This window comes from Spermophilus citellus, assembly GCF_964194105.1.
Source record: "Spermophilus citellus genome assembly, chromosome: 14".
NCBI lineage: Eukaryota > Metazoa > Chordata > Mammalia > Rodentia > Sciuridae > Spermophilus > Spermophilus citellus.
The window spans coordinates 42074223-42095522 of NC_138194.1; the positions used below are offsets into that span (position 1 = coordinate 42074223).

The following is a 21300-nucleotide window of genomic DNA, read 5'->3' on the forward strand; positions in this document are numbered from 1 at the left end:
GTGGGACTGCAAATTGGTGCAGCCAATTTGGAAAGCAGTATGGAGATTTCTTGGAAAGCTGGGAATGGAACCACCATTTGACCCAGCTATTCCCCTTCTTGGTCTATTCCCTAAAGACCTAAAAAGAGCATGCTACAGGGACACTGCTACATCGATGTTCATAGCAGCACAATTCACAATAGCAAGACTGTGGAACCAACCTAGATGCCCTTCAATAGATGAATGGATAAAAAAATGTGGCATTTATACACAATGAAGTATTGCTCTGCATTAAAAAATGACAAAATCATAGAATTTGGAGGGAAATGGATGGCATTAGAGCAGATTATGCTAAGTGAAGCCAGCCAATCCCTAAAAAACAAATGCCAAATGTCTTCTTTGATATAAGGAGAGTAACTAAGAACAGAGTAGGGACGAAGAGCATGAGAAGAAGATTAACATTAAACAGGGATGAGAGGTGGGAGGGAAAGCGAGAGAGAAGGGAAATTGCATGGAAATGGAAGGAGACCCTCAGGGTTATACAAAATTACATACAAGAGGAAGTGAGGGGAAAGGGAAAAATAATACAAGGGGGAGAAATGAATTACAGTAGAGGGGGTAGAGAGAGAAGAGGGGAGGGGAGGGGAGGGGGGATAGTAGAGGATAGGAAAGGCAGCAGAATACAACAGACACTAGTATGGCAATATGTAAATCAATGGAAGTGTAAGTGATGTGATTCTGCAATCTGTATACGGGGTAAAAATGGGAGTTTATAACTCACTTGAATCAAAGTGTGAAATATGATATGTCAAGAACTATGTAATGTTTTGAACAATGAACAATAAAAAAAAAATGCCGCAGTCTGGCTGGGCACAATTCAGGAGCCACTTGTCAAAAGAAACGAACTTTATTTTTGGAACCACATAGGCCAAACAAAACAGCTCCTCAGGAAAAACCCTCAGAGCCCAACTGCCACCACCAGCTTCCCACAAGCCTCTCTCTCAACCACCAGCCTCTCCACCTCCCACAATCCTCCTGCTCTTGAGGCCGATTAGCTGGGTCGCGTGGGCAGAGCCAAAAAAGTCCCCCAATGAGCAGCTCCGTGGTCTGAAAGGGCAGGGAAACATCCCAATGAGCATCACCGCAGAGGAGCCAATCAGCTAGATGTTGCTAGGGCCGCTGTGAGCCAATCATCACCTGGCAGTCTGAAAGGGTGGGGAAACAGCTCAATGAGCATCTCCAATGAGCATCACCACAGAGGAGCAAATCAACTAGATGTTGCTGGGGCCGCTGTGAGCCAATCATCAGCCGGCAGCTGGAAGTTTGCTGGCAGCTGGAAGTTTGCTGGGGCCCCTTCGGCTGTGGCTCTCAACAGTACAGGGTTCAGGGGGAAGGGCCAGCCTTGCTACAGGACAGCTATGAAGTGACCTAACTGCTCTGCCCAGTGTTTCATGGCAGGTAGGACCTGGGAGCAAAGAGAGGCATTTCTGAGCACAGGGCTGAGGGTGGGGCTTGGCACTGCTGGATGCTTCTCTTAAAAAGGGACAAGAGAGAGGGTTAAAGGTGATAGGGTTTTCATCAACAAAGAAGCATGATTTAAAAATTTGGAAATTTCCCAGTCCACTCATCAGAGATAGAGCGAGATTGGAAGAGGAGAGTGTGGCGCAAGAGACTATTAGTTAAGGAGATGAGGACAGTTCTGGGCTGAGAAAAAGCAAAAATGTCTCCAAGGCACTGGAGAGATGTGGTCTGCCCCTCCCATTACAGGCCTGGAGGACAGTGAGCCCAAAGAGGGGCTCCTACCTGGTCCCCCTCATGTGGCGGCTCCACCCCACACTCCTTCCTCAGCTCTCTGCACATGGCCACCCCACCTGGACTACAAGCTGTGAGGCCAAGGCAGAGAACTCTGTGGGCAAGGCCACCACAGAGCCATGGAGACAGAGCCATCCCCAACTCCCCAGACTAGTGTGGACACTGGCATAAAAGTCCAGCCTGAGGTGGGACTGCACCTGACTCAGCACAGAGGTGCTGCAGAACACCCACAGGGCATGGCCCAGGCACCTAGCAATAGGGGCAGCTGCCACTTCTGCCACTCTTGAAAAGGACACTTGACATCCACTGAGTCTGGAAAGTGACTCCATCCCTGAAGGCTTATGGGTAGAGCATCAGGCCAGAAGGTTGTGGGGTTCTGTTGGTTTGTTGTTGTTGTTACTGGGGATTAAATCCAAAGATGCTTTGCCACTCAGCTACATCCCCAGCACTTTTTATGTTTTTATTTTGTGACAGGGTCTCACCAAGTTGCCAATGCTGGCCTCCTTGCAATCCTCCTGCCTCAGCCTCCAAACTCACTGGAATTGCATGTGGGTTCCACCATGCCCAGCAGAAAAGATTATTCTTGAGCCTTAAGCTTCAGTGCACTGTTATGCTGTGGGCTTGCTTGGGACATTATGCCTCCTGCTTTCCCACTTTTCCCTTTGGAATGGGAATGACTGTCTATGCCTGTCCCCCACTGGCTTTGGAATCACATACCTTTTGGAAACCTGACTCAAGATGAATTGTGACTGACCTCACCCTGCTGTGATGGACATGAGACTCTGGACTTAGACATACCAAGTTGGACTTGGGGGGCTACTGGAAGAGAATGAATGTATTCAACATGTCCGAGAAGGATGTGGATTTTGGGAGAAACTACATGGCCTTAATGCTTAGTGACCCCTCACCCAAGTTTATGTCGAAATCTGTGGAGTATTGGACAGGAGATTAGGTCAGGAAGGCAGAGCCCCTGTGGGTGGCATTAGTGGTCTCATAAAAAAGGCCCAAGGAACACAATTTCTACCATGTGAAAGCACAGCCAGAGGTGATGTCCACGAACCAGAAAGTGGCCCTCTCCAGACGCCAGGGCCATCAGTGCCGTGGTCTTGGACCGTGAGCCTGCAGTACTGGGCATGTACGTTGGCTATGTGTGGGTCCATCTGGCATCATTGCAAGGAAATGCACAAGGCAGCTAATTGTATAAAGATCCTGATGTATCTTCATTTTGGCATTTCAAAGCCGTGGCACCTGCCTCAACCCAGTTCTGGTGAGGGCCTCATGACATGTTGGTGTGATCCCCCAGAGCAGGACTATGATGGAGCAAATATCACATCTGTGTGTGTGGGGGGGAGGGACCTCTGGCCTCCATAACAACCCTCCCTGAGAACCACCGAGGTATCCCCAGAGAACCACCTTCCTGGGGCTTGCTGCACTGACCCAGGCAATGCCCACTAGTATAAGCTCCAAAGATTCCCCCTCTTCCACACAGTGGCACCCTGCAGAGCAAGCCTTCACTCACAGTGGACCCCTGCAGGACACCCCAACCACACCCAAACCACAGCACACTGCCTGTGAGCCCCCAGCCACCCCCAGGAACCACATGCCCTCCTTCCCTTCCCTTCCCAGCCTAGCTCCAGGAGGAGTGGGGGAGGCTGCCTTTTTGATGGACAGAGAAAGTGCTGAATGGTCAGTCTGAAGGCCCACCTCCTGCTCTCTGCTGCCCAAGGTTCTGTTGACTTCACCCAAACCTCCCAGTCCTTAAACTGGAGCCTTGTTAGGGCAGCTTGCTTTCAGCTGCTCTTTAGTCTCCAGATTCCTAAGGCTGTCCCAGGTCAACCCTCCCCAGCTCTCTACCTCTAGTCCTGTGGGCCAGCTCTGCTGTCCTGAGCCTGTCCACCTGGCTCCCCAGGGACTGCTTCTTGCTGCTGCTTTCAGCCCAGCGCCCTGTAGCAGGGGCCCAGGCAGCCTCTGGCTTCCATCCTGGGGAGCCCTTTTGCATGGCCAGGCTCTGGTGAGGTTCTGAAGCAGGGTGGGTGTCCATCAGGCCTGCCCAAAGGCCTGGGCTTCCTTCCTGTAGTGTCAGCTTGCCCCTGAGGACCTTCTGGGCCCCACTCCTGCAGCCACCTGTGGGGCTCAACATCCTCTTTGTTTTGGCAGCACTGCTACCAACAAAGCTCCAGAAGATCTCCCCCTGTATTTTGATTTAATTCATTCATTAATTTATTAGTACTCAGAATTAAACCCAGGGGCAATTTACCGCTGAGTTAAACCCTACTTTTATTTTATTGTGACACAGGGTCAAACTTGTGATCCTTCCGTCTCAGCCTTCGGGGGAGGGAATACAGGCCTGTGCCAGCTGCCCTGTTGATGGCTTTTTAAAGAATTCTCACCTGAATTACAGCTCACAGTTTCCCCAAACCCAGGGTCTCTTAAAATTCTCTTATTTTCCATTTCAAATTATACTAAAAAAATCAGTAACTTAAACCCAGAACTTGCCTTGGCAACGCCTCCCTGGCCTGTGAGGTTTCCTTTCTGAACTGTTCGGTTGGTGGCACGCGCATGAGGTTCTCCGCGCAGTGACCTGGCTCCAGTCAGGAGACCCTGGAGGGGTGTGTGAGAGCACACGTGCAGCCTTAGCAACCAGGCTGGGGTGCAAAAGGCCCTGTGCCACCCGCAAGGGATGCAGACAGGGCAGCTTGAGGCTCCCTCCCCCAGAGTCCCCACCCAGCAGGTCCTGAGTTTGAGGGAACACCTGCTCTTGAGAATCTTCCTTCAGGCCACTCCTCGGACTCCAGCCAAGCAGGAGGCTGAGGCAAGAGGATCTCAAGTTCAGGCCAGGCCCAGCAATTCATTGAGACTGGGGTGCCGCTCAGTGCTTGAGCGCCCCTGTAGGGGGATGCTCTCCATGCCTCGTGGCACACCTGGCAAGCCCATTTCCATATGGAACCTGTCTTCCCCCAGGCCAACAGTGGGTGGTGCGTGGGGTTTGAGATTGGCCAGCCCCCAGAGCCTGGAGACAGAAGTGAGGAATGGGAACAGAGACTGCCCCACTAAGAAGCACTGGTGGTTTCCAGCCTACCATTGGCAGTCACCCCAGCAAGCAGCCTAAAGTGGCACATCTTTGTCCACGTGAAAGTTCAGAAACTTGAAAAGTGGGGTGCAGTGCCTACAAGGACAGCCACCTGGCCAGTGGTGGCTAAGTTGCACTACCCTCGAAGGGACAGTGAGACTCTGCAAGGGTTGATAGGCAGGTGGGATGAGTGTGAAGGTGGGAGAATCAAAAAGTCCGGGGTTCCATTATTTAGAACATAGTATTTAGGTAGCCTCATGTAAGAGCCAGTTGCATCCTTTTAAACTATAGACCTTCCCTTTTTCTGCCCCAGTTTTGAAATTTCAAATTTCAAATTTACCAATCCTGTAGACTGTGGCTCTCCCCCACCCCAGCATTTCCTATCAGAGCTCAGGGCAGTGCTGCCTCAGGGATAAAAAGAGGCAGCTTGTAGTATAGTTTAAGGTCTGGTATAGCCATGCCACCTGCTTCACTCTTCCTGCTAAGAATTGCTCTAGCTATTCTGGATCTCTTGTTTTTCCAGATGAATTTCATGATGGGTTTTTCTATTTCTCTGAGGAATGTCATTGGGATTTTGATTGGAATTGCATTAAATCTGTATAGTGCTTTTGGTAGTATGGTCATTTTGATAACATTAATTCTGCCTATAAGAGCAAGAGCAAGGTAGATCTTTCCATCTTGTAAGGTCTTCTTTAATTTCTTTCATTAGCATTCTATAGTTTTCATTGTAGAGGGGTTTTTTTAGTATTTTTTTAGTTTTTTATTTGAGTTTTTTTTTTTAGGCTATTGTAAATGGGGTAGTTTTACTCATTTTCCTTTCAGAGGATTTGTCACTGATATACAGAAATGCCCTTGATTTATGGGTGTTGATTTTGTATCCTGCTACTTTGCTGAGCTCCTTTACTAGTTTCACAAGTTTTCTGGTGGAATTTTTTGGGTCTTTTCGGAATAGAATCACATCATTGGCAAATAGTGCTAATTTGAGTTCTTCTTTTCTTATCTGTATCCCTTCGTTTTCTTTCGACTGTCAGCATGGTATTGGTACCAAAATAGACTGGTAGATCAATGGTACAGAATAGAGGACACAGAGACTAACCCACATTATTACAGTTACCTTATATTAGACAAAGGTGCCAACAATACATTGGATAAAAGATAGCCTCTTCAACAAATGGTGCTGGTAAAACTGGAAATCCATATGCAACAAAATGAAATTAAACCCCTGTCTCTCACCATGCACAAAACTCATCTCAAAGTGGATCAAGGACCTAGGAATTAAGCCAGAGACCCTGTGTCTAATAGAAGAAAAAGTAGGCCCTAATCTCCATCATGTGAGATTAGTCCCCTACTTCCTTAAAAAGACTCCTATAGCACAAGAATTGAAGTCAAGAATTAATAAATGGGATGATGATGAACCCAGCCTAATTCCACCTTAAGATTGAGAGCCATCTCATCACAAATCATGAAAAGTTAATTTCTATTTTACTATAAATTCCTGAGATTTCTAAACTTGTTTGGAATTCCTGTCCATGCTCTGAACTCACCCATGCCTGGCTCTTCCTGACCATATAACAACTATCTCTGAATTTCAGGGGAGCCTCATAAATTCTGATGTTGGGATATGAATTTATCCCTACCTTGAAATATCATGCCATGTGGATCATTAACCTACTCTCTGCCTTTGATTATGCTTGTCTAAATCCTGTTAGCTGGAAGTTCCTAAGACACCCCCTTTGAAACTTTTTGTACTATAAAACCTTTTTCCTGGAGAGCTGGGGTGCTGATCTCTAGCCTGGCTTAGGGACAGACAGTCCTGGCCAGCTTTGTTTGTGTAAACAATGGAAGCTTGCTTTAATTTGATTTAAAATTGGAATTGGTGGTCTTTTCTTTGTGTCATTGCTCAATAATGGATTCAAACTAAAAAGCTTCTTCTCAGCAAAAGAAACAATCAGTGAGGTGAATAGAGAGCCTACAGCTTGGAAGCAAATTTTTACCCCTCACACATCAGATAGAGCACTAATCTCTAGAGTATATAAAGAACTCAAAAAGCTAAACACCAAAATAACAAATAACCCAATCCATAAATGGGCCAAGGAACTGAGCAGACACTTCTCAGAAGGTGATATGCAACCAATCAACAAATATACGAAAAAATGTTCAACATCTCTAGCTCTCAGAGAAATGCAAATCAAAATTACTCTAAGATTTCATCTCACTCCAGTCAGAATGGCAGTAATTAAGAATACAAACAACAGTAAGTGTTGGCAAGGATGTGGGGAAAAAGGCACCCTCATACTTGCTGGTATAGAGGAGCTCCTATACTGACACAGCCAGGGAAGAGGGGACTCCCCCCTCCAAGCGGGAGACCTCTTCCACCTGGGTGTCTGGGATGCTTGTATACTACCACAGCCAGGGTAGAGGGGATTTGCCTCTCCAGGCAGGAGACCCCTCCCACCTGGGTTTTCGGGAAAGCTGGTATCCTGCCTGCATCCAGGGTAGAGAAAACTCGCACCTTTAGGCGGGAGACCCCACCAATCTGGGTATGGGGGGGAGCTCCTATACAGCTGCAGCCAGGGTAGAGGGAACTCACCCCTCCATGCGGGAGACCCCTCACTCCTGGGTGTCTTTGGGAACTCCTACACCACTGCAGCCAAGGTAGAAGGGACTCCCCCCTCCAGGACGGAGACCGCTCCCACCTGGGTGTGGCGGGAGCTTGTATACCCCCTTAGCCAGGATAGAGGGAACTTGTCCCTTCAGGCGGGGTCCCCTCCCATCTGGGCATGGGGAGGGATCTTGTATACCGCCTTAGCCAGGTTAGAGGGGACTCGCCCTTCCAGGCGGGAGACCCCTCTCAACTAGGTGTTTGGGGGAGCTTGTATGCCGCTACAGCCTGTTGTAGAGTGAACTCTCCCCTGGAGGTGGGAGATCCCTCACACCTGGGTGTGTGTGTGTGGGGGGGAGAGCACGGGGAGCACGTATACCGCTGCAGCCAGGGAGAGAAGACTTGACCCTTCTATAAAAGGAGAGACCCCCTCCCACCTGGGTGTCTTGGGTAGCAAGCTCATATACAGCTGCAGCCAGGGTAGCAGGGACTAGCCCTCCAGGCAAGAGACCCCTCCCACCTGAGTGTAGGGGGGAGCTCTTATACCTCCACAGCCAGGGTAGAGGGGGACTTGCCTCTCCAGGAGGGGGACCCCTCTCACCTGGGTGTCTGCAAGACTCCTATATCCCCCCACTCCCCCACCCCGCAACCAGGGTAGAGGAGACTCACCCCTCCAGGCGGGAGACTCCTCCCACCTGGGTGTCCAGGAAAGCTTGTATACCATCTTAGTCAGGAAGAGGGGACTCACCCCACTAGACGGGAGATCCCTTACACCTGGATATCAGGGGGAGCTCCTATACCACCTCAGTCATGGTAGAGGGGATTCGCCCCTTTAGGCGGGGGACCCCTCCCATCTTGGTGTCTGGAGGAGATTGTATACCGCTGCAGACAGGGTAGAGGTGACTTGCCCCTCCAGGCGGGAGACTCTTCCCACTTGTATGTCAGGGGGAGTTCATACAACTCAGCAGCCAGGTTAGAGGGGACTCGCTGCTCCAGGCGGGACAACCCTCCCACCTGGGTGTTGGGGGGGGGAGCTTCTATACTTCCGCAGCCAGGGTAGAGGGGAGTCGCCCCTTCATGTGGGAGACCCCGCCCACCTGTATGTGTGTGTGTGTGGGGGGGGGGAGTTTGTATACTGTTAAAGCCAGGGTAGTGGGGACATGCCTCTCCAAGCAGGAGACCCCTCCCACCTGGGTGTCCTGGAAAGCTAGTATACCACCGCAGCCAGGGTAGAGGGGACTCGCACTTCCATGTGGGAGACCCCTCCCACCTGGGTGTCTGGAGGAGCTCATACACTGCTGCAGACAAGGTAGAGGGGACTCGCCCCTCCAGGCGGGAGACCCCTTCCAACCTGGATGTCGGAGGGAGCTTCTATTACCCCGCTTAGGGTAGAGGGGACTCGCCCCTACAGGTGGGAGACCTCTCCCACCTGGGTGTGTGGGGTGGGGAGCTCCTATACCTCCGCAGTCAGGGTAGAGGGGACTTGCCCCTCTAGTCGGGTCACTCCTCCCACCTGGGTATCAGGAGGAGCTCCTTTACTGCCACTGCCAGGGTAGAAGTGTTGGCCCCTACAGGCGGGAAACCCTCCAACCTGGGTGTCCCAGGAGCTTTGATAGGGCACCAGCCAAAATAGAGGGGACTCTTCCCTTCAGGCGGGAGACCCCTCCACCTGGGTGTCAGGGGAGCTCATATACTGCCTCACCACAGGGTAGAGGGGACTCCCAACTCCAGGTGAGAGACCCTCCCCAACTTGGTGTAGGGGGGAGCTCCTATACTGCTCCAACCAGGTAGAGGTACTCGCCCCGCCAAGAGGGAGACTCCTCCCACCTGGGTGTCAGAAGAGCTCATAAGCTGCTGCAGCCAGGAGAGAGGGGACTCACCTCCAGGCGGGAGACCCCTCCCACCTGGGTGTGTGTGGGGGGGCGCTCTTATACCTCCTCAGCACAGGGTAGAGGGAACTCACACCTCCAGGCGGGAGAACCCTCCCACCTGGGTGTCTGGGGGGAGGGGAGCTCTTATACTGCCTTAGCCAGGGGAGAGGGGACTCGCCCCTCCATGCTGGAGAACCCTCTCACCTGGATGTCAGGGAAAGCTAGTGTACGCCTGCAGCCTGGGTAGAGGGGACTCGCCACTCCATGCAGGAGACCTCTTTCACCTGGGTGTCAGGGAGAGGTCATATACCGCTGCAGCCAAAGTAGAGCGGACTCGCCCCTGCAGGAGGGAGACCGCTCCCACCTGGGTGTCAGGGGGAGCTTGTATACCCCAGCAGCCAGGGGAGAGGGGACTCGCCCCTTCCGGGTAGAGATCCATCCCATCTGAGTGTCAGGGGGAGCTCTTATACCGCAGCAGCCAGGCGGGAGATACCTTCCACCTGGTGTCCTGGCGAGCTCCTATACAAACAAAGGCAGGGTAGAGGGGACCCTTTCCTCCACGCGGGAGACTCCTCCCACCTGGGTGTCAGGGGAGCTCCTATACTGCAGCAGCCAGAGTAGAGGGGACTCGCCCCTCCAGGAGGAAGACCCCTCCCACCTTGGTGTGTGTGGGGGGGCCTCGTATACCGCCCCAGCCAGGGTGGAGGGGACTTGCCCCTCTAAGCAAGAGACCCCTCCCACCTGTATGTACTGAGAGCTTGTACACCGCCACAGCCAGGTTAGAGGGGACTCTCCCCTCCAGGCAGGAGACCTCTCCCACCTGGGTATCAAGGAAAGCTAGTATACCACCACAGCCAGGGTAGACGGGATTCGCCCCTTCAAGCGGGAGATCCCTCCCATATGGTTATGGGGAGGGGGGAGCTCCTATACCTTAGCAGCCAGGGTAGAGAAGACTAGCTCCTCCATGCGGGACACCCCTACCACCTGGGTGTCTGTGGGAGCTTGTACACAACTGCAGTCAGGGTAGAGGGGACTTGCCCCTCCAGGCGGGAGACCCTTCCCACCTGGGTGTTGGGGGGAGCTCCTAAGGGGCAAGACCCTTCTAACTTGGGTGTCACGGGGGAGCTCATATACCTCCACAGCCAGGGTAGAGTGGTCTCGCCCCTCCAGACGAAAGACCCTCCCAAATGGGTGTCGGAGACAGCTCCTTTGCTGCCGCAGCCAGGATAGAGGGGACTCACCCCTCCATGCTGGAGAACCCTCCCACCTGGGTATCAGGGAAAAGTAGTATACCACTGCAGCCCGCTTAGAGGGGAATCGCCTCTCCAGGAAGGAGACCCCTCCCACCTGGATGGGGGGGCAAGAGCTCGTATACCGCTGCAGCCTGGGTATTGGGGACTCACCCCTCCAGGCAGGGCACCCCTCCCACCTTGGTGTCACAGGGAGCCTGTATACCACCTTATTCAGGGTAGAGGGGACTCGCCCCTCCAGGCTGGAGACCTCTCTTATCTGAGTGTCGGGGGTAGTTCATATACCACTGCTGCCAGGGTAGAGGGTACTTGCCGGTCCAGGCCAGAGACCCCTCCCACCAGGTTGTCAGGGGGAGCTCTTATACTGCAGCAGACAGGGTGGAGGGGACTCGCCCCTCTAGGAAGGAGACCCCTCCCACCTGGGTTTCGAGGGGAGATCCTATACTGCTGTAGCCAGGGTAGAGAGGACTCAGCCCTCCAGGCTGGAGACCCCTCCCACAGGGTGTTGGGTGGGTGGGGGCTCCTATACTGCCCTAACCAGGGTAGAAGGGACTCGCACTTCCAGGTGGGTGGCCCTCCCACCTGGGTATGAGGGGAGCTCTTATACCTCTGCAGCCAGAATAGAGGTGACTCGCACCTCTAGGCGAGAGAACCCTCCCACTTGGGTGTCTGGGGGAACTCATATACCTCCACAGCCAGGCTAGAATGGACTCCATGCTGGAAACCCTTCCCACTTGGGTGTCGTGCATAGCTCTTTGACAGCCACAGCAAGGGTATAGGCGACTCGCCTCTCCAGGCGGGGGACCCCTCCCACCTGGGTGTCTTCTGGAGCTCCTATATCACTGCAGCCATGCTAGTGGGGCCTCGCCCCTCCAGGCGGGGTACCTCTTCCACATGGGTGTCAGGGGGAGCTCCTTTACCGCCGCAGCCAGTGTAGACAGGACTCGCTCCTCCAGGCGGGAGACTGGTGTCCGGGGAGCTTGTGTATGGCCTTACCCAGGGAGGAAAGGACTCGCCCCTCCAGGTGGGAGACCCCTCCCACCTGTGTTTGGGGGGCGCTTGTATACTGCCTTAGCCAGAGTAGAGGGAAATTGCCCCTTTAGGCAGGAGACCCCTTTCACCTGTGTGTCCCGGGGAGCACTCTTACTCCCTCAGGCAGGGTCCAGGGGACTCTACCCTCCAGGCGGGAGACTCCTCCCACCTGGGTGTCAGGGGAGCTTGTATACCGCTGCAGCCAGGGTAGAGGGTACTCGCTCATCCAAGCGGGAGACCCCTCCTACCTGGGAGTCGGTGGGGAGCTCCTATACCCCTGCAGCCAGGGTATAGGGGACTCTCCCCTTCTGGCTGGAGACCCATGCCACCTGGGTGTCAGGGGGAGCTATTATACCACCGCAGCCAGGGTAGAGGGGACTCACCCCTCCAGGGGGGAGACCCCTTCCACCTGGGTGTCCTGGGGAGCTCCTATACCTCCGCAGCCAGGGTAGAGGTGTCTTGCCCACACCGTGGGAGACCCCTCCCTCCTCGGTATCCGGGAGAGCTTGTATACCGCCTTAGCCAGGGTGGAGGGGACTCGCTCCTCCAGGTGGAGACCCTCTCATCTGGCTGGGGGGGGGGGGGGCGGGGGGCTCATATACCGCCACAGCCAGGGTAGCTGGGACTCTCCCAACTAGGCGGGATACCCTGAACACCTGGTTGTCTGGGAAGCTCATATTCCGCCGCAGGTAAGGTAGAGGGGACTTGCCCCTCCAGGCCAGAGTCCCCTCCCACCTGGGTGTCAGGGGGAGCTCATTTACTGACGCAGCAGGGTAGAGGGGAATCACCCCTCCAGGCGGGAGACCCCTCCAACCTGGGTGTCCTATACCCCAGCAACTAGGATAGAGGGGACTCACCCCACCAGGCTGGAGATCCCTACCACCTGGGTGTTGGGGGGAGCTCCTTTACCGCTGCAGCCAGGGTAGAAAGGACTCTCCTCTCCAAGCAACAAACCCCTCCCAACTGAGTATGGGGGGGGAGCTCTTATACCACCACAGCCAGGGTAGAGGTGACCCCCCCTCCAGGGGAGAGACCCCTCTAACCTGGGTGTGTGTGGGGAAGCTCCCATACCATGGCACCTAGGGTAGAGGGGACCCCCAGGGGAAAGACCCCTCTAACCTGGGTGTGGGGGGAAACTCCCATCGTCACCAAGAATAGAGGGGGTGCTCCCCACTGGAGGAGGAGAGACCCCCCTCGAATCTGGGCGTCGGGGAAACTCCCACTGCCGCCCAGGGTAGAAGGGACTCCCCCCTCCAGGAGGAACTCCCCCTTGATCCTGGACATCGGAGGGAGCTCCCACCACACCCAGGGTAGAGAGGACTCCCCTCTCCTGGGAGGAGGCTTCTTTAACGTGGGCATCCAGAAGATCTCCGACCACACCCACGGTATTGGGGACTCCTTCCCTCCAGGGAGGAGGCCCCTCTAAACTGGGCGTCTGGGGAGCTCATATACCATCGCATCAAGGGTAAAGGGTTCTCCCACCTCTAGGAAAAAACCCTCAAACCTGGGTGTCGGGGTTGGGGGGAGCTCCCACAGCACCCAGGGTAGAGGGGAACTCCCACCTCCAGGGGGATGTCCCCTCTACCCTGGGTGTGGTGGGAGCTCCCCCCAACGTCCAGGTTAGAAGGGCCTCCTCCCTGGATGGGGGGTGTCCCATCTACCCTGGGTGCGGAGGAAGCTCCCCCCAAGTCCAGGTTAGAGGGGCCTCTCCCGTGGAGGGGAAAGTCCCCCTATCCTGCGTGTGTTGAAAGCTTTTCCCAACACCTAAGTTAGAGGGGTTTCCTCCCTCCAGGCGGGAGACCCCTCTAACCTGGGTGTCAGGGGGAGTTCGTATACCATCGTACCCAGTGTAGAGGGGACTTAACCCTCCAGGAGGGAGACCCCTCTAACCTGGGCATCGGGGGAGCTCTTACCGAATCTAGGGTAGAGGGCATTCCCCCCTCTAGGTGGGAGGCCCCTCTAACTTGGGAGTTGAGAAGAGCTCCCCCGGGTGAAAGGGATTCCCCCCTACAGGGGTGAAACCCCTCTCACCTGGGTGTTGGGCAGGAGCTCGGATAACTTTGCACCCGGGTGGAGGAGACTCCTAATGTGGGAGTTGCGGCGGGGGTAGCTCATATACCACCGTACTCTGAGTGGGCGAGACCCCTGAACCTGGGTGTCGGGGGGGTGGGGGGTGCTCATATACAACAGCACCGGGGTGGAGGGGACTCCCTCCTAAGGGGCAAGACCCTTCTAACTTGGGTGTCACGGGGGAGCTCGTATACTACTGCACCCCGGGAAGAGGGGACTCTTCCCTCCAGGAGGGAGACCCCTCTAACCTGAATATCGTGGGGATCTCCTATACAACCGCATCCTGGGCAGAGGACACTTCCTCTTTGGGGGGAGACCTCTCTAACCTGAGTGTCTCAGCGAGCTCCTATACCACCGAACACTGGGTATAGGGGGCTCCCCGTTCCAGGAGGGAACCCTCTAACCTGGGAGTTGGGGAAAGTCTGTATATTACTGCACTCCTAACCTGGGTGTTGAGGGGAGCTCCCGCCTCACCCCAGGTAGAGGGGACTCTCCCATCCAGGGAAGAGACCCCTCTAACCTGGATGTCAGGGGGAGCTCCTACTGCACCACATATAGAGAGGACCTCTCCCTCCAGGAGGGAGACCCCTCTAACCTGGGTGTTGTGTGGAGCACCCACCGCACCCCAGGTAGAGGGGACCCTCCTTCAGGGGGGATACCCCTCTAACCTGGGTGTTGGGGGCGCTCTCACGGCACCCCAGTTAGAAGGGAACCCACCTCCAAGAAGGAGACCTCTGTAACCTGGTTGTCATGCAGAGCCCCACGGAACCCCGGGTAATGGGGACCTTCCATCCAAGGGAGAGACTCCTCTAACCTGGATGTCGCAGGAGCTCCCAACTCACCCTGGGTAGAGGGGACCCCCCCTCCAGGCTGGAGATCCCGCTAACCTGAGTTTCGGCTAGAGCTCCCACCCCTCCCTAGGTAGAGGGGACCCCCTTTTCAAGGAGGGAGACCCCTCTAACCTGGGTGTCGGAGGGAGCTCCACACCATCGATCCAGGGTAGAGGGTACTGCCCCTCCAGGGGGAGACCCCTCTAACCTGGATGTTGGGGGAGATTTCACACCGTTGCACCCAGGGTAGAGGGGACTCCACCTTTAGTGGGGAGACCCCTCTAAACTGGGTGTCCGAGGGAGCTCCCAAACCATTGCACTTATGGTAGAGGGGACTCCACCCTCCAAGGGGGGACATCCCTCTAACTTGGGGCTATTTGAATACCATCCGACCAATACCAAGGTGGTTTGGTCTCTGCCCTCCAAGGGGAAGACTCCTCCTACCTGGGTGTCAAGGAGAGCTCCCACACCATCGCACCCAGGGTGGAGGGGACTCCCTCCCCCCCCCCCGGCCTCCAGGAGGGAGGCACCTCTAACCTGGGTGTTGGGAGGGAGCTCCCAATGCACCCAGATTAGAGGGAACTCCCCCTCCCGGGGGGGGGGAGACCCCTCTAACCTGGATGTTGAGCTGAGCTTGTATACCATCACACCCATGGTAGCAGGGACTCACGACTCACCCTACATGGGGGAGACCCCTCTAACCTGTGTGTCAGGGAGAGCCTCTATACCATTGCACCCAGGGTAGAGAGGACTCCATCCTTCAGGGGGGAGACCCCTCTAACTTGTGTGTTGGGGGTTAGCTCATACCACACCAGGGTAGAGGGGACCCCCTCCAGGGGTGACTTCCCTCTACCTGGGTGTTGGGGGAGCTCCCACCACACCCAGGGTAGAGGAGACTCTTTTCTCCAGGACGGAGATCCCTATAACCTGGGCATCTGTGGGGGCTCCCCTGGATGCCCAGGATAGTGGGTACTCCCCCCGAAAGGGCAATGACCCTTCTAACTTGGGTGTTGGGAGGGGCTACCCCCCACGCTGAGGCTAGAAGGGACTCCCCCCTCCAGAGGGGAGACCCCTCTAACCTGGGTGTCATGGGGGGCTCGTATACCACTGAAACCAGAGTAGAGTGGACTCCCCCCTCCCAAAAGGAACTCCCTCTAACCTGGGTGTCAGGGTGGGCTTCTATTCCATAACACCCAGGGTAGAGGGGACTCCCTTCTTTAGGGGGCAGACCTTGTATTCTGGGTGTCCAGCTTGGGGCTCCTATACCTCCACACCTAGGGTAGAGGGGACTCCCTATCCAGGTGGGAGACCCCTCTAACCTGGGTGTTGGGGTGCAAGGGGCTTGTATACCACCGCATCCATGGCACAGAAGACTCCCCGCTCCAGGTGGGAGACCATTTTACCTGGGTGTCAGAAGTGGGGAGCTCATATACCCAGAGTAGAGGGGACTCCCCCTTCCAGGGGGAGACCCCCTAACCTTCGGGGGGAGCTCATATACCACCACACAGGGTAGGGGGGCCTCCCCCCTCAAGGAAGGAGACCCCTCTAACATGGGTGTTAGGGGCAGCTCCCATTGCATCCAGGGTAGTGGGGACTCCCCACTCCAGAGGGGAGACCCATGTAACCTGGGATTCTGGGGATTTTGTAAACCATGGCACCCAGGGTAGAGGAAACTCCCCCCTCCAGCGGGGAGACCCTTCTAACCTTGTTGTTGGTGGGAGCTCCCACCAGACCCAGGGTGGAAGGGACTCCCCCCTCCAGGGGGGGAGACCCCTCCAACCTGGGCGTTGGGGGAGTTCCCACTGCACCCTGGGTAGAGGGGACTCTTTTCTCCAGGATGGAGACCCCTATAACCTGGGCATCTGGGGGGGGGCTCCCCCCATGCCCAGGGTAGTGGGTACTCCTCCCGCCAGGGCAACAATCCCTCTAACCTGGGCGTCGGGAGGGGCCACCCCTCCAAAAAGGAGACCCCTCTAACCTGGGTGTCGGGAGTGGGCTTCTATAGCACAACACCCAGGGTAGAGGGGACTCCCTTCTTTATGGGGGAGACCCTTCTATCCTGGGTGTCGGGTGGGGGGCTCATATACCTCCACACCTAGGGTAGAGAGGACTCCCCTCTCCAGGTGGGAGACCCCTTTAACCTGGGTGTTGGGGTGGGGGCGGAGCTTGTATACCACTGCATCCATGGTACAGAAGACTCCCCCCTCCTTGTGGGAGACCCCTTTACCTGGGGATCGAAAGAGGGGGAGCTTATATACCACTGCAACCAGGGTATAGGGGACTCCCCCTCCAGGTGGGATTCCCCTCTAACCTGGGTGCGGGGCTGGGCCTCATATACCACCGCATCCTGGGTCTTCCCTCCAGGAAGGAGACCCCTCTAACCTGAATGTTGGGAGGAGTTCGTATACCACTGCGCCCCAGGAAGAGGGGACTTTCCTCACAAGAAGGGAGACTCCCCCCAAAACCTGGTGTCCTGAGGAGCTCATATACCACCACACCCGGGGGTAGGGGGGACTCTCCCTTCCAGGACACTCTAACCTGAGGGTCCTGGAGAGCTCATATTCCTCTGCACACTGGGTAGAGGGGAGTCCTTCTTCTAGGGGAAACCTTCTAACATGGGTTTCATGTGAATCTCCCACCGCACCCCTGGTAGTGGGGACCCCTCCATTCAGGGTGGAGTTTTGTATGGGTTTCATAAATTGACTTCCAGACCACTCACTTATACTCGAATCAAGCCTTTATGAAGCACACTAGTGGCGACTGACCAGAACGTAAAGCTGTTCTCTTGATCAGCCCCACACAATTGCAACTATGATCCTTATAAGCCTGAAAACCACAAAAGGGATATTCGTGGGTCTAGCGGATACAAGCAAGCCAGGTTACAGAAGCCGGACAGTGCAGTCAAGCGGTGGGATGTCTAACCAATCACAGTTAGCCCAATCACCCCAGTTACAGAAACAGAGCCCTCTTACCCTAGTTACAGACACAATGCCCCATTAGGTAGTTCTGTGTTCTTAAAGGTTTCTGTAGCAAAAGGAAAAGAACATCTTGCCCCAGTCATGACCCTTCTACTTGGCATGGTTGTTTTACAGAATGGAGTCACAAAACAAAATGGAGTCACATTTGCTTTTATTATCACATTGTGTTGGCTACAATTTAGAAATGTGTGCATTTAAAATATCAATACATAGTGGCACATAGGTGATACTCATAAATAGAAAGGGGAAAAAAAGATAAAAGTTTGATAATGCTCCATTTGTCAGTACTTTGAACAACTTTGGTCAACTTCCAGTTAAGGCCTATATTCTTCCTGACTCCCAAGTAAATACATGAGGGAGGAGAAGGGGTGGGGGTGCAAGTAAAAAGTAGTTATTAAGTCCTTCCCCCACCACCACCACCCAATACTGGGAAATGAACCCAGGGGTGCTTAACCACTAAGCCACATTCTTTTTTATATTTTATTTGGAGACAGTCTAGGTGAGTTGTTTAGGGCCTCCCCAAGTTGCTGAGGCTGGATTTGAACTTGCAATCCTCTTGCGTCAGCCTCCCAAGCTGCTGGGTTTACAGGTATGCCCACTGAAAGAAAAGTGACCACAACACTCAGAGTGACCAAGAGATCTTTATTGGAGCAGTGCAAAAGAGGAAAGAGAGAGAGAGAGAGAGAGAGAGAGAGAGAGAGAGAGAAGAAAGAGAGAAGAAAGAGAGAGAGAGAGCAAGAAAGAGCAAAAGCAAGAGAGAGGGGCCCGGCAGGAGGGAGTTTTTATAGCCAAAATCTAATGGGGTCTCTGGGTCTGCATGCTACCTTTTTGGCATTCAATGATTGGATCATACAGTAGCTGCTAAGGGTGTCATCTTCTGCCTTCAGGCAGATGGGGCAGGGGTCAGATGTGGGTTTTGGTTGCACCAGATGGGTGGGAGTCAAGTGTTCAGACTTGAGTGGGGTTGAGTGTTCAGACTGACACAAACAGGTGATAAAGGACCAGACAGAGGGGGGTTTGAGTGCCCGGGCTATCCTGCAGCTAACGTTTGTTCAGCCTGTCCTGCAGACAACTTAGTTCAGCCTACCCTGCACCTAACACCCACCATGCCCAGTTTAAGTCTTTAAATGGAGAGAATCCCATGAAATGACCTCCCCCACCCCGAGGGTGAAGGGCTATTTTTTCAACCATTTTTCAGGAAGTTCTGGAGACACTGAGCCCTGAAGCAGTGTCATACTTATTTAGAAATGAACCTATATAGCATCTGCAGCAGGCTTGATAAGTGGCTCCAAGTAGAAACCCAGGGCAAGTTCCCATGTGTACCCGTTTCTCCTAGCAGCATCCCACAGGGTGTGCAGGGTTTGTAGTAAGATAAGAAAAGATGAAAGGAAACCTGGCCAGTTTGCCAGCACCTGGGATGGACTCTGATTAAACTCGTTTCTGTCTTCCTCATGAGCCACCCTTCCCTGTCTAGTGTTAGAAATTCAGGGGCAGAGAATAAAGCAGCCAGGTTTGTTTTTCCAGAGCAAGAAGGGTCTGGCGAAAAACAGCTCTGACAGCTGTGCCTGTGTCTTGGTGAAGGAAGGACTTTCACGTGTTTCTTCCAAGACTGTTTAGTCTGCATGCTGAGGATTCATATATCAGTTTTTGGTTCTCGTGTCATTGGGGTAGTTCTGATTTCCATTGATTTCATCGTCTTCTGTATTTGCCTACAATGAAAGAAGCAGAGCTGAGAACGGAGTTATTGCAGGGTCACTTAAAACTTGGCTTTCTTCATTCATTCTCACAGCGTTGACAGCGATTCTTTAAAAGGGGGCGGGGTGCACTCCTAAGGCTGCAGTCCTTAATAAATAACACTTGGATCTGAATCCTCAACTCCTCTCCCGTTGGCTTTTGCAGAAATGGCAGTGCATTGAGGACACATCTGGGAAGCTTCGAATTCACAGTGTAAAGGGCCCAGTGACCTGCTCCTCGTCTGGCAGAGCATGTGGAACCTCTCGCAGCTTCCATGATAAGGACAAAGAGTGCAGTTGCAGGGAATCTGGTTACCTTGCCAGCAGAAGCCAGAGGAAGAGTCAGAGGCAGTTCCTGAGAAACCAGGGGACTCCAAGTAAGACAAAAGTTTGTGACCACCGCAATGGCGGGCCACGGCCTTAGATAAAAGTTCCCCTTTCCACATTTCAGATATTATCAATGCACAATTCTCAGACCAAAAGAAGATCATTGTTCTGTTTAAAATAAGAAAGCTAATATTAAATTGAAATTTCACTCTCTAAATTTTCCCACATAAGCATAGAATGAAAATAGTTTTAGTAAAAACACCAAATGCAAGACTTATGTACAAATAAAAACTATAAAATGGTTATTCCAAAGGGTAAAGTATAAGGTTTAGATCCATTTTATTTTACTTTCATGCTAATGTCCTTATTTGTCTGCCTTAAGTTGCTTTAGACAATAATCCAAGGCATCAATGCATATGCATTTCAGAGGAAAAGCATAAATACCTTTTTTAGGGCATATAGTTTAATCTGTTATGGGACAATATGTATATTTTTTATATTTTGTGAACTTATTGGATATTGTTAACTGGCAGGGTCAAATTAGTTGAATTCAGTGTGAAATGTACCACCTGGAATTCTGTTTATAAAAATTATCAGGCCACTTTGAGATAAGTATCATTATATAAATATGAAACCTAGCAGGCCCACACTTTCAGTAGAAGAATGAGAGTCTGGCGCCATCTAGTGGAATAATGTGAAAAGTGGCTCACTTCTGTGGTGTTTTCTATACTCCTTTGGAAATAAGAAACATTAATTCTGTGGTCAAGATCTGGAAATCCAGTCACTCATGAGAAAAATATATGCCCTTAAAATGGTGTTTTTACTTGGACGAGAGGTTTTAGGGTTATGAATCCTAGATCATTCATCCAAAATCACAAGTATATTCTTTTTTTTATTTTTTCTTTATTGGTTGTTCAAAACATTACAAAGCTCTTGACATATCATATTTCATACATAAGCTTCGAGTGAGTTATGAACTCCCATTTTTACCCCAAACACAGATTGCAAAATCATATCAGTTACACATCTACATTTTTACATAATGCCATACTAGAAACTGTTGTATTCTGCTACCTTTCCTATCCTATACTATCCCCCCTCCCCTCCCCTCCCATCTTCTCTATCTACCCCATCTACTGTAATTCATTTCTCTCCTTGTTTATTTTCCCATTCCCCTCACAGCCTCTTATATGTAATTTTGTATAACAAAGAGGATCTCCCTCCATTTCCATGCAATTCCCCTTTTCTCTCCCTTTCCCTCCCCCTTCATGTCTCTGTTTAATGTTAATCTTTTCTTCCTGCTCTTCCTCCCTGCTCTATTCTTAGTTGCTCTCATTATATCAAAGAAGACATTTGGTATTTGTTTTTTAGGGATTGGCTAGCTTCACTAAGCATAATCTGCTCTAGTGCCATCCATTTCCCTGTGAATTCCATGATTTTGTCATTTTTTAGTGCTACGTAATACTCCATGGTATATAGATGCCACATTTTTTAATCCATTCATCCATTGAAGGGCATCTGGGTTGTTTCCACAGTCTAGCTATTGTGAATTGTGCTGCTATGAACATTGATGTGGCAGTATCCCTGTAGTATGCTCTTTTAAGGTCTTCAGGGAATAGTCGGAGAAGGGCAATAGCTGGGTCAAATGGTGGTTCCATTCCCAGCTTTCCCAGGAATCTCCATACTGCTTTCCAAAGTGGCCGAACCAATTTGCAGTCCCACCAGCAATGTACAAGAGTACCCTTT

At 52.7% G+C, this 21300-nt stretch overlaps 1 pseudogene across 1 annotated transcript in view; it reads left to right on the top strand.

Annotated features, from left to right (window-relative positions):
* The window catches only part of LOC308633488 (extracellular sulfatase Sulf-1-like), a 64158-nt pseudogene that overhangs the window by 12030 nt on the left and 30828 nt on the right, over positions 1–21300 (top strand). Inside the window, exon 2 of the transcript in view lies at positions 19394–19604. The product of the transcript in view is annotated as an extracellular sulfatase Sulf-1-like (transcript). The remainder of the gene's footprint in view (positions 1–19393; positions 19605–21300) is intronic.